The following is a 13,173-nucleotide window of genomic DNA, read 5'->3' as shown; positions in this document are numbered from 1 at the left end:
GAAGAATGCAAGAAGAGCCCTGTTGGATCAGGCCAATAGCCAATGTAGTGTAGCAGCCTGTTCTCACAGAGGCCAACCAGATGCCTGTGGGAAGCCTGGAAGTAGGACCAAAGCACAACATTAGTACTCTCCAAACTTACAGTTTCCAGCAAGTTGTATTCAGAGGCATACCATCTTCAATAGTGGAGGGGAAACATAGCCTTTGTGGGCTCAAAAGCAGCACTCTATTCTGTTGCACATGGTGGCATTCTACCTGTGGAGTATGATTTGCTGTTTGTCTGTTTATTAAAATCATTCATATGCCACCTTTAAACGAGAAATTGCCAATGCAGTGTAAAGCATCATAGCTCAAGACGATGCACTAAAACAAATTAATCCCCACTCTAGTGTATGTACATAAAAATCTGTTGTCCCTTAAGGATCAGTACAAACTAGTATGACGTATCCAAGACCTGGGAAGGTCTTGGTGTAACAGGCTTGTTTTTAGTAGCTGAAAAAACATAAGTACCATTGGCACCTGCCATATATACAGGGAGTGGCCACTCCACATGGTGGGTGCCACCACAGAGAAAGCCCAAGTTGCTGCGGTGGCTGCTCCATTAGGGTGAATGGGGCACTGCCCCACCAACCTCACTCTGTCCTCAGCCAGCCCACTTCCACCTCCTCTCTTTCCCCTCTCTTGACAGTATGCATAAACTCTTACCATGGTGTCTGGTGTCCCTTGTGAGGTTGAGTGGAAAGCATGGAGGCAATGGGTTGCTAGAGCCTATGACAGGCACAGCCAACTAATTCTAGTTTCACCTCCATCCTCTTCCATAATGAGTTCTGCAGTGATTCTCTAGCTCAGAACCTGGGACCTTCTGCATGCAAAGCAGGTGCTCTACAAATGAACTACAGTCCTTCCTTGTAAGTAAGAAAGCCGGCAGGTGGGGGCAACTGAGGTAAGAGTTCTTACTGGAACTGCCTCCACTGAATTCCTATCATGTCTCCACCCCACCCTGCAAACTAAATCTCCAGGCACTTTAGCCTCAACTCTCTCGGTGAACACCAGAAGCAGGATAATGGCATAGCCAGGGGGCTCCTCGGATTCAGGACCTTTTCTAAGACAAATGTCTGGTTATGTAAAGATAGCCTTAAATCTTCAACAACAAATGCTTGTTTGTTTCCTTGTCAGCACATTATTAAAACATTTTGGGGGGAAAGAGGAATATGGCCATTGCAGGATAATGTCTTGCACCTGAAGACAAAGGGGAAAACGCCAGGCTAGATTTAAGCAGGAAGCCAAACAAAAATTAACAGCAAGTTGATTCATGGCATCTCGAGGGTGATATTTTCTACACCACTTAAACGTTTTGTGGGTTGGTGTCTGCAAGCGTTTCCTTGAAATATTAAAAGGGGACTATTTGTGGGGGATGGGGTAAAAAGAATCATCCAATGAACAAATTCAATCAATTTTATCAACAACAAAAAAGATTATGTTTAGTTGACAAAATAGATTTTCTCACACATTAATTTCATGACTGAACCTCGAGTTGGTAAACCATAATGGCCAAGAAGGTCAATAAACTGCAAACCAGAGGGGGAAACGAGGGTTCTGTTGCCTTGCTATGAACTCGCTCTGTCACTAAGCCAATGCATGAAAACGGAATATAAGTGACGAAATATAACAAAGTGAAACACATTAAGGGTCCATTCACACATCATTTTTGAGATCATGTGCAAAAAAAGGATATTAGCTTTTTCAGCCCAAATACCATATTCCCTGCTGAGCAACTTTCTGGGGGCTACAAGCCAATAGTTGGCGGGGCCAGAAGCAAAAGTGGGCAGAGCAAAAAATGCAAGTTTTACCATTGTGTGGCAGGTTGCTTTAACACACACACACAACCCTTTGTATTCTGCGTTCAGGCAACTAGCAGGCAGTGTCAGAGTTCAACGAAATTCAAACCAGGTAAAAAAACCACACACACTCAAAGACAGTGCAAAGCAGAGCTTGCGAGACCTGGGGAGAGGGAGTGTGGCTGAGGAGGAGGAGGAGGCTAGGAAGAGCCACAAGGGCCAGATAGAGAGGGTTAGAGGACTGCATTTGGGAAACCAGAGGCTCCCCATCCTGGCTTTAAACTGCAACGTGCATGTAAAATATCATCTTTCCCCCCTTTTTTCTTTTTACAGTGCATGCACATTAAAAGGTCAGGTTTCTCAACAATAACATGGAAGTCTGATTCTTTCCCGATCTATACTTCCTCATCCATTGTAGAAAAAGTGGGAAATAATTCACAATTGGTCTCTTTCAATATCAACATTTTTCCCATTTGAACTCGGGCTTCTTCACCTTCTTCTTCTTCACCTGAGTTAAACTATCTAATCCATGAATCATATGTAAGTGCTTTCTTGAAGGAATTTTAAGTTCAGGTTTCTCAGAACGGAAAGTCACGACATGTTCTTGATAGTAGTAACCTCAGGGATTTAACCAAGGTGATGAGCAAACGACTCTCCGTTTCAAAAATGATATTGCCTTGAAAATTCTATGAATTTTCCTCCTGCATCAAATAAAAATTGCTCTCTGTCCCCAGAAGGAAATGTGTGCTATGCTAGTTCTGACTATTTGTCCATCTAACCTCGTGTTGTCTGTTCTGACTAGTAATCCCTGTCTCAGGCAGTCATGTAATAGAGAGCAGAAGTGGCCCATGGCCATTGGAACCAGCAAGGCAGAAGGCAAGGAGACCAACAATAGGGGTAACCACAGCCTGTAACAGGCAGAATCAGCTTATTCTAGCTTTGTTCTCATCCTCCTACCTACTGTGGGACACACTGAGCCAAAATATGAGGAAGCTGATAGTGCCACCAACAAGTAAGAAGACAGTGAAGTGTAGCTGGCTGAGGTCAGACTGAGGGTGGTGGGGCAGTGCCCCATTTGTCCTAATGGACTGGCCTCCACTGGGGTATAAACGGGGAAGTGCAGCTCTGAGACATTTTAATTCAGGGGTCAGCAAACTTTTTCAGCAGGGGGCCGGTCCACTGTCCCTCAGACCTTGTGGGGGGCCAGACTATATTTTTTTGGGGGGAATGAATGAATTCCTATGCCCCACAAATAACCCAGAGATGCATTTGAAATAAAAGCACACATTCTACCCAGAGAGGCATTTTAAATAAAATGACACATTCTACTCATGTAAAAACACACTGATTCCTGGACCGTCCGGATTTAGAAGGTGATTGGGCCGGATCCGGCCTCTGGGCCTTAGTTTGCCTATCCATGTTTTAATTCATGCTTGCAGTTTAAATGGTAGCCCTTCTTAGCAAGATTGCCTGCATTTCTTTTCATTAAACACTAAACATTGCATTTCAGCTGATTGGACATCATTTGTTAAAGCTCAATGTGTGTTGCAAGTTGGACCTATACAGTAAGAAGTAAAAAACATGCTTACTATCAGGAAATTAGGCATAGGCCTGCACTCACTCTCATCCTAATGAACTGGGAATTATGGGTATAGCTGTGGAATGTGCTGAAGGGCTGAATTTGACGCTTGCGATTATTCTCCTGTACTTCAGAACTAGATACCGGTAGTACACCACTGGTCTCAGACAGAGGACCAACCACCGGTGCAAGCAGGACATGAGGGTGGTACTACCGGTGGACTTTATCCTTGATTGTTTATCCTCCTAGCACTTGATATTCATGGAACTTTGTACATGGAGGCTATATTTTGATGCCATGGATGCCTTGTTCTATGTATACGTATCATCGTTTTTAACAACCACCTTGGCATCACCAGTTTTCTTGCAGTCACATTCATAGCTTAGCGTACATTCCAAACTGCCTGACAAGGTTTAAAGGAGCAGCAGGGAGACCACCTCATCCACAGCCCTGCTATGTATGCCAGCTGTGGTGGAAACAAACCGCTGCACCAGGCTGGTACCTAATTGCAGGTACCAAGCTACCATCACATAGTGGCAGTGGGGCAAGCAAGGCATCCGGTGGATCATGGACCAACAGCCCCTCTCTCTTCTTCCTCCCTTCTCACCCTGTGTTGTGGCTTTCTGCTTGGACTTACTCCAATCTGCATCTTCTGCAGGGAGAACAGGCAGCTCAGTACTAGTGGAGATGACATCTCTCCTAATCAAAACTCCCACCCCCAAAATGGGTGGGTAGGTGTGGGTGGGTGTCAGATGGCACCTTTAATTATTTGAGACTGGATTTCTTTTGAACTTCCAGAACCTGCTGCCCACCAATTCACTGGCTAGCCTCAAGTTCACATTTTATCAGAGATAAAGAAAAGACTCCTTCTTTTCATTTCCTTGGCACAATTGATTATTACCTGCATTTCTGTCAAGTCCCATGACTTAGTCATATTCTCTTCCTACGAATGTACACTTGCCCTCCCAAATGAGTGTGTGTAAGAAAGCAAAAGCCCACCATTATAAACAACTGCCTTTTGCTTCAGAGAAATGGGAACACTTCAGCAACCTTTTGTCAATGGGCTTCTTCAAATCAGTGTCTCATTAGGATGCTGCATCAAAGTAATCAAAGATTCTGGGCACATTCATCGGCTGGAGAGTCAGCTTCCCCCCTCCTCGCTTCCTCTCCACTGCATTTCAACAAAGCAGCTAAGATTACTCTACTTGGCTGAGATGGTATGGATGACTTCCTGGCTTTACCAAACACCATTGTGCTTGTCAAGAAAATCACTTGTATCTTGCTTCCATCACAAAGGAGGGCAGAGCCACTTTATTCGTTCTACATATCTAGTGGGGAAAGGAAGGAAGAAAGAAAAACCAAACACCTCAAGTCATAATACAAATTCACCGCAGGGATTCTATGAGCAGCTGGTGATGTTGTGGCAGGTAGAACGACTGGGAAAGAAGACTGAACGTCCTGTTCACACCTTTTTGATTTATTCTGCCTCAGGAGAGAAGAAGACTAGTAAAGGCCGCAACGCTGCCAGGACCTTAGTTAAGCACAGGCTGGAAGGTTTAGCAAAACAGGATGCAATAAGTGTATTTTCAACCTGTCATTTTGTTTGTATTCCAACTGGAGAATTCTTTGAAAAATCGCTACCATCTCTGAATAGCATCCTCTGCATCATGATTTCAAAGAAGAGCAGTAGAGCAGTGGTTCTCCTACTGTGTGCTGGGAAATACCACAACAGAATGACCAGGATGCCATAGAATAATAGAGTTAGAAGGCACCTCAAAGGTCATCTAGCCCAAACCCTTGCCAATATAGGAAATCTATTACTAAAACTTCCCTGATAGGTGGCCATTTAAAAAATGAACTAACTCCAAATAGAGAATCCAGTACCTTACTAGTATTGATGCCAGAAATATTTTTATTCAGTTTGCACTTAAAGGTGAACCAACTAATGCACACTTTCCAAAGCAATACCAGAACCAAAAATGCAGAGATTCTTTGAAATGTTCACCTATCCAAATTTTGTAATGCAGTTATCCAGTGGGGGAAAAGTGGTGGGAAATGTATATACTGGGGTAAAGTAAATGCATATACCCACTGGTGGAGGAACAGGGGTGCGGGAGGAGCGCACTGTCCCTGGCAGCATGATCCCGGTGGGCTGCCATAGCGGCTGGCGCCCCGGCCCCAGAGGCGGAATGCCACGCCCCCAGGATGCATGCTATGCTCCTGTGGGCAGTGCGCCATGCGCTGGGGTTGAGTGCCACAGCCCCGGGATGCCGCCAGCCATGCCCCCACCTGCTCTCCTCCCCCCACGGGAGCTTTAAGCTCCACCACTGCATATACCAGGAGAAAGCATGAAATGTGCACTAGGGAAAATTGTTTTGCAAATACATTCACATTAGATAAAACTGCATTAAAATATGTGTATATTAGATGAAATACATACTAAATTGTTAATGAATTTTCATGAGGCCTTTAAAAAAGAAAATCACGAGCTGGTGCATAAATGTAAAGGACTGAATTCAAGATTAGAACCTGAGTGAAACTGAAATTGACAGATTCATCCATCCCTACTTACTTGGCAGTCTATTACACTGTCAAACAGATTATACCTTCAGGAAGTTCTTTTTTGACTAGAAAAGGGAATCAAACATCAACAAAGATAAAATCAATATGAACATCAGCAAAATATGAACATCAGCAAAGGCAAAAGATAAAGCAGAAATCTACCAATCTTGAAACCAAGTTTACAAACAAACTCAAGCATTATTAAGGCCACTTTCATTAAACATAATGAAAAATAAGCTATGGTTTTCAAACTGATTGGAAAAGCAGCGAACAAAATATTATATGTAACACTGAAGAAAGCCTTGAAGTTGGAAATATTCACAACATTGCAAAACCATGATTTATATCTGATATCCGCCCATTTTTCTTGATAGATTCAATAAAGGGGCTCCAGTATGTTACAGATTTGTCATGTCACTCTCTCTTCTTTGTTTTTTTGTTTTTACTTTAAAACGAATATAATGAGTCAATCTAGAAGCTGTGACAAACCCCCTCATTTTATCTCCCCATTCTTTAACAGAGACCTAGCGGACGAAGAGTTGTGCCTCCAGCCAGAATAATAAGTGAGTTAAGCAGCTGTGCAATGAGGGAGTAAGTACCACCATCAACCTATTTATTTATTTATTTAAAGCATCCAGTCACATCACAAGGAGGGCACTGCAAAGGCATTGTGTGGCAGGAGCTGAATCCCTCTGAGAATTTTCTTTTCTTTTCCAGAAACTTCTACCACAAAGGCTGAGGATGCCAGTGTGGTTTATGAGCAGAGTCAAATAAGCAGTTGGGTAGAATTCAATGAGAGGCCTACTCAGAGCAGATACATTCAAGTGAAAGAATATTATTAAGTTAGAGCTATTTATTTTAATAGCCTACCCTGAGTAAAAGACCACCAGCAACAACAAAATTTTTATTATTTTGATACTTTAGATGCAGGAAACTCGCCAGGGAAGCAGTTGGACCTTTGGGTGACAAGGGAGTAAAAGGGGTGCTAAAGGAGGGAAAAGATGAAGAGAAGACGAGTGAATTCTTTGCATCTGTATTAACTGTGGATGGTGTAAGGCAGATCCCTGTTCCATAACTTTCTCAGGAGAGGATTTGGAGGAAGTGAGGGAAAAGAGAAAGCTATTGGCCCCTTTATGCTAAGAAAGCTAAGAAAACACTTGAGTCCACACAATAGTTCTTAAAGAATTCACATCGGATCTTGCCCCTAAAATCAGCTTCTATACCTAAGGACTTGAAAGTGGCCAATGATAGATAGATAGATGATAGATAGATAGATAGATAGATAGATGACAGATAAAATTAAAGGTGGATTTGGGAAGTAACAGGATGGTTAGCTTGGAACAATGGTGAAAAATGTTTTTGAACATGGAACTATCAAGCATACGAAAGAACTTCCAGAAGCAAAACCTCAGCATGGCTCCCTCAAGGGCATGTCCTGTCTCCATAACCTTTTAGAGTGCATTGAGAGTGTCAATAAGTCTATTGATAGGGATGATCCAGTAGACATTTTCTACATAGTCTTTCAAAAAGCTTTTGATGAAGTCCTTCACAAAGACTCCCGAATAAGCTTAGCAGTCATGGGATAAGAGAACAGGTCCTCTTATGTTTAGTTACTGGTTAAAGAACAGGAGGCCGAGAGTAGGAATAAATGGACAGTTCTCACAATAGAAAGATGTAAGAAGTGTGGTCCCCAAAGGATTAGAACTGGACCTGTACTTTTAACTTGTTCACGAGTGACCTAGGGTTACGGGTGAACAGTGGGATGACCAAGTTGGCTGATGACACAAAATGGTTCACAGTAGTAACAGTTCAGAAAGGGATTGGAAGGAGCTCCAAATAGGTCTATCCGATCAGAGTGAACAGGAATTAAAATGCCAAATGCAATTCAGTGTAAGCAAACTTAAAATGGTGCAAACTGAGGCAAACGCTCCTAATTTAACATTTAAATTCATGAAGTCTGAAAGGCAGTGACTGACCAGGAAAGATATATTGGAATCATGGTGGAGAGCATGCTGAAGATGCCACTCAGTTTCTGGCAGCTGTTTTTTAAAAAGTGAATTCCATGTTAAGAATCATTAGGAAAGGGCTTGAAAATAAAGCTACCAATAAGACAAATCTATAGTTATGCAAATCTATAGTGCAACAGCATGTGGAATAGTGTGTTCGGTTCTGATTGTCACACCTCAAAAAAGGATAGTGTAGAGCTAGAAACAGTTCAGAAAATGGCAAGACAAATGATCAATGGACAGTAATAATTACCCTAAAAACTAAGGTCACAACACTTGCTATTTTGTTTTATAGTTTAGAGGAAAAGAGAGTAAGGGGAGAATGCAATAAAGATGTATATATTGTATGGGGTGGAAAAAGTGGATATATTTTTTCCATGTAGTTCTCCAGTCATGTAAGATAAAGGACCCCTGGACAGTTATGTCCAGTCAAACTTGGCTATGTAGTGCGGCACTCATCTCACTTCATGCCGAGGGAGCCGTCATCTGTCTGCAGACAGCTTTCCAGGTCATGTGGCCAGAAAGACTAAACTGCTACTGGTGCATGGATGACTGTGATGAGTGCCAGAGCACACAGAAACACCATTTACCTTCCCAACACAACTATTTATCTACTTGCACTGGTGTGCTTTCAAACTGCTAGGTTGGCAAGAGCTAGGACAGAGCAACGGGAGCTCACCCCATCGCACAAATTCTAACCGCCGTACTTCCAATCAGCAAGCCAAGAGGCTCAGTGGTTTGGACCACAGCACCACCTGCTCCCACTTCCAGTCATGTAATGGGTACAAAAAATTCATTCAATTATGGAATGCCACTCCCATCATCAACTGGAGGTGAATTCACCACATTCCCAACTCCCCTTGGAAGAAGACTCAAAATGCTCTGGAGTGGAATTAGGAGAGGGCTAAGTAGGTCATTGGGCCAAGCAGGAAAGGGAAGAAGCCAGGTTTTATAAGCTGGCTCCACCCCAAACACTCCACTATTCTCTTTCCAGTGCCTTTCCTCTATATGTAATTTGGGCTGCTGGTTGCTTGTTTGGGGGCCGCGTAGGAATTTTTGGGGTGCTCCTGTTTGGCCATGGGCTCCTGTTTTTCTTGCCTATTCCATACTGCTGAGAGTCCTGTTCTTGCAGTGATATTTTTATTGGTTTAATAGGCTTTCAGTCTGAGCAGGAAAGAAAGGAAAATTTATTGGGGTAAATACCCGAGGCATTACTGGTCTAAGGGCGCTCTTTGTTTCTCTATGCCACCTTGGCCATTTGTCATTGGGGGGGTGCCCTTTAGGTTTGGGAGGTGCACTGGGATGAATGCTGACCTGATGGTGCAATGTTGCACTTGTCAGGTTCATATATACTCAAGGGTCTCATAGCAAAGACAAACAATTCCTTCCAGCCCTTTGCTGCAGGACCGCAAGTGGAGCCTGCAACCATGTCCAGGAATGGGAAACTTCTCTGCCCAAGCTATCTTTTGATTTGTCTAATGTTTATGTTTATTTGGTGGTTTGCAAATCCTGTATGTTATATTGGAATGATCTTCTTCACCACAGCTACAGTTTCTTGCATCTTCTTTCAGAAGAAGAAGAGTTTGGATTTGATATCCCACTTTATTACTACCCAAAGGAGTCTCAAAGAGGCTAACATTCTCCTTTCCCTTCCTCCCCCACAACAAACACTCTGTGATGTGAGTGGGGCTGAGAGACTTCAAAGAAGTGTGATTAGCCCAAGGTCACCCAGCAGCTGCATGTGGAGGAGCGGAGACACGAACCCAATTCATGAGTCTTGAACCCAATTGAACCCAAATTGAACCCAAATTATGAGTCTACCACTCTTAACCACTACACCACACTGGCTCTTTGTGTGTGGACAAAACTGCTTCGCCAAATTGCTTGCATATCAGGCAAAACAGCATATAAACTTTTGTATATACAGATGAATTCACGATAAAATGCTGATGAATTTTAACAAGGACTTTAAAATCAATAATCTACAAGCTGGAGGTGGAAATAGGGAGAACCGAAGATTGGGAAAACGAGAAACTGAGAGAAACAGAAGTTCACAGATTGGCCCATCCCTTGGCCCACCTTACCTTACTGCCTTCTATAGCTTTTGAATAGCTTTCCCCCACATGGATCTTATACCAAAATTGAGCCAGACATGGAGAAAATAGGGACAGTTCTCACTTCAGGTGGAATAATATCAGTGTAATTCTTTTGTTCTAGGGCACAAAATCTATTTTTCCCGTGGGGAGTTCCCCAGGTACTGCAGCCCTGCAAGATCTTTTATAAGACTACATAATGCAACTTCATGAGCTTAGCCCCAAGGTACAGTGTTATATTATCCTCGACCAGCTACAACTGTCAAGAAAGGGGCATAAACATCTCATGGCGATGCAAAAGGAACCTGGAAGCCACACTGGTCCTATTATTTACTAGACAACGATGACCATGGCGTAATGTCTTCCATTGCTCAAAAAGCTGGTGGAGGCTGTATATTTGTGACCTTCAAAAGCTGCCTATTAATAAGGTCAACCTATTATGCACTTCGGACAAAGGTCCGTATAGTTAAAGCCATGGTTTTCCCAGTAGTGATGTATGGAAGTGAGAGCTGGACCATAAAGAAGGCTGACCGCCGAAGAATTGATGCTTTTGAATTATGGTGCTGGAGGAGACTCTTGAGAGTCCCATGGACTGCAAGAAGATCAAACCTATCCATTCTTAAAGAAATCAGCCCTGAGTACTCACTGGAAGGACAGATCGTGAAGCTGAGGCTCCAATACTTTGGCCACCTCATGAGAAGAGAAGACTCCCTGGAAAAGCCCCTGATGTTGGGAAAGATGGAGGGCACAAGGAGAAGGGGACGACAGAGGACGAGATGGTTGGACAGTGTTCTCGAAGCTACAAATATGAGTCTGACCAAACTGCCGGAGGCAGTGGAAGACAAGATTGCCTGGCGTGCTCTGGTCCATGTGGTCACAAAGAGTCGGACACGACTAAATGACTAAACAACAACATTCTGCACTTCTAAGATATTACTAAATGCTTGCTGGAAGATAATTTGACTCTTTCATTGGTATCGCTGAACCAAAGGAGGGTTTATGAATGTAACTGCTTGTACACTTTGAGATTTGCCACATTCTCCTGAAGAATCCTACAAATTGTAAGGATCTTGGATGTCATCCAGTCCAAAACCTTGATCAGTTCAGGAAACCTGCATCCCCAACATTTAAGCTTCTGCTTAGACATGGGAGAGCTTATCACTTTCCAAGGCACTGTGTCTCACTGCCACAGGAAAGTAGGCATCTGCCTAATACTGAGTCATCCCACCCAGGGAGAGCTGTGGGCAGGATCCTGCATTGCAGGGCACTGGACTAGTTGACCCTCAGGGGCCCTTTCCAGTTCTAAGATGGTACAGAATACACTGAAGCCATTATGATCTGGACAATATATTTTTAGCATTCAGTGGATAGCCAGGCTGTGATGACCTCAGACTGTACCATGTGAAAGTACATTTGAAAAGGATATTAACCAGATGGGAAATGATGCATGAAAGTTGTGTGGAATGGAATTCATTTCATCAAAAAGAAACATTCAGATCACTCCTATCTTTAGGTGATACAGTGTCCTGTAATTCCTATGCTTATATGGTGGGGGTTTGGGGGGGTAATCTTTTTTACTTCATTGATAGGTATTGTAACAATATAAAATATAAACAAATTAATACAGTTCTGCCAGAAGAGTACAAATGGGCCCCCAGTTATTTTGCACATATAGCCCTGCTGGATTAGGCCAGGGGCCCATTTAGTCCAGAGTGGCCAACCAGGTGCCTGCAGGAGACCCACAAGCAGGACCCAAGCACAAGAGAACTCTCCCCTCCCTCATTTTCCAGCAAGTGGTATTCAAAAGCATTACTGCCTCTAACCATGGAAACTCATAATATTAATAATGAACATTAAAAGCATTCATTGTGAAAAATATAAAGCATGCTACAAAAGGAAGTCTATTGGAGGAGTACACCAATGTAATTGGGAATTACATTTAGTTCTCAGAGTGGCCAACCAGGTGCCTGCAGGAGACCCACAAGCAGGACCCAAGCACAAGAGAACTCTCCCCTCCCTCATTTTCCAGCAAGTGGTATTCAAAAGCATTACTGCCTCTAACCATGGAAACTCATAATATTAATAATGAACATTAAAAGCATTCATTGTGAAAAATATAAAGCATGCTACAAAAGGAAGTCTATTGGAGGAGTACACCAATGTAATTGGGAATTCACTTAACCAAATTTCACGAGTACTGATTAGTATGGTGAATATGGAAAATTGTGAGACTGCAGATTTACTTGCCGTTACTAATGACACATATTATTTGTTTTGGAGATAATTTAAAACCACCATACAGCAATAAGCAGTGAGTTATTTAGTGCTGGGGGTCATCATGTCATGTGATAATTCTAGTCTTTAAGGGTGTAAGACTGAATGGTCAGGCACTGGGCTCACACATCCCTCCCCACATGGTGTTTAAATTGCACACATTTTCAGGCAAGCACACAATGACCCAGAATGCAAGTCCCACACAAATCGGGGGTTGCCTATAAAAATAAATCCTGTGTTTAGATGTAATGGGTACCTACTCAAGATAGACCCATTGAAGTTGCTGGAGATGACTAAGGGATTATCCATATCTATCTTCTGCCCTGTGTCCAAGTGTTTTTGTTTGTTGGTTTGCCCCGAGTTTCCCCATGAAAGCTCACTCTTTAAAGCTGAACTGGAACAAGCATCCATTCAGGTTTTCCACAGATCAATGTTTTTCTCCAATTGAGCTTTAAAGAATGGGTTTCTGTGAGGAAAGCTCCGAAGCAAAAAACAGGGTGCTCAGACACAGAGCTTTAAATCATGGGTGTGTCTGGAAAAAGTGGAGGAAAGATAAGTGTGGATTAGCCCTAATTTAGGTTCATTAATTTCAGCGTATCCACTCTAACTGAGTACATTTGTACCTCAGGTTAAGAACTTAATTTGTTCCTGAGGTCTGTACTTAACCTGAAACTGTTCTTAACCTGAGGCACCACTTTTAGCTAATGGGGCCTCCCGCTGCCACCGCGCTGCTGTGGCACAATTTCTGTTCTCATCCTGAAGCAAAGTTCTTAACCCGAGCTACTATTTCTGGGTTAGCGGAATCTGTAACCTGAAGCGTCTG

This window comes from Podarcis raffonei, chromosome Z, assembly GCF_027172205.1.
Source record: "Podarcis raffonei isolate rPodRaf1 chromosome Z, rPodRaf1.pri, whole genome shotgun sequence".
Taxonomy (NCBI): domain Eukaryota; kingdom Metazoa; phylum Chordata; class Lepidosauria; order Squamata; family Lacertidae; genus Podarcis; species Podarcis raffonei.
The sequence above is the reverse complement of the archived record's forward strand: the minus strand, read 5'-3'. Positions refer to the sequence as shown.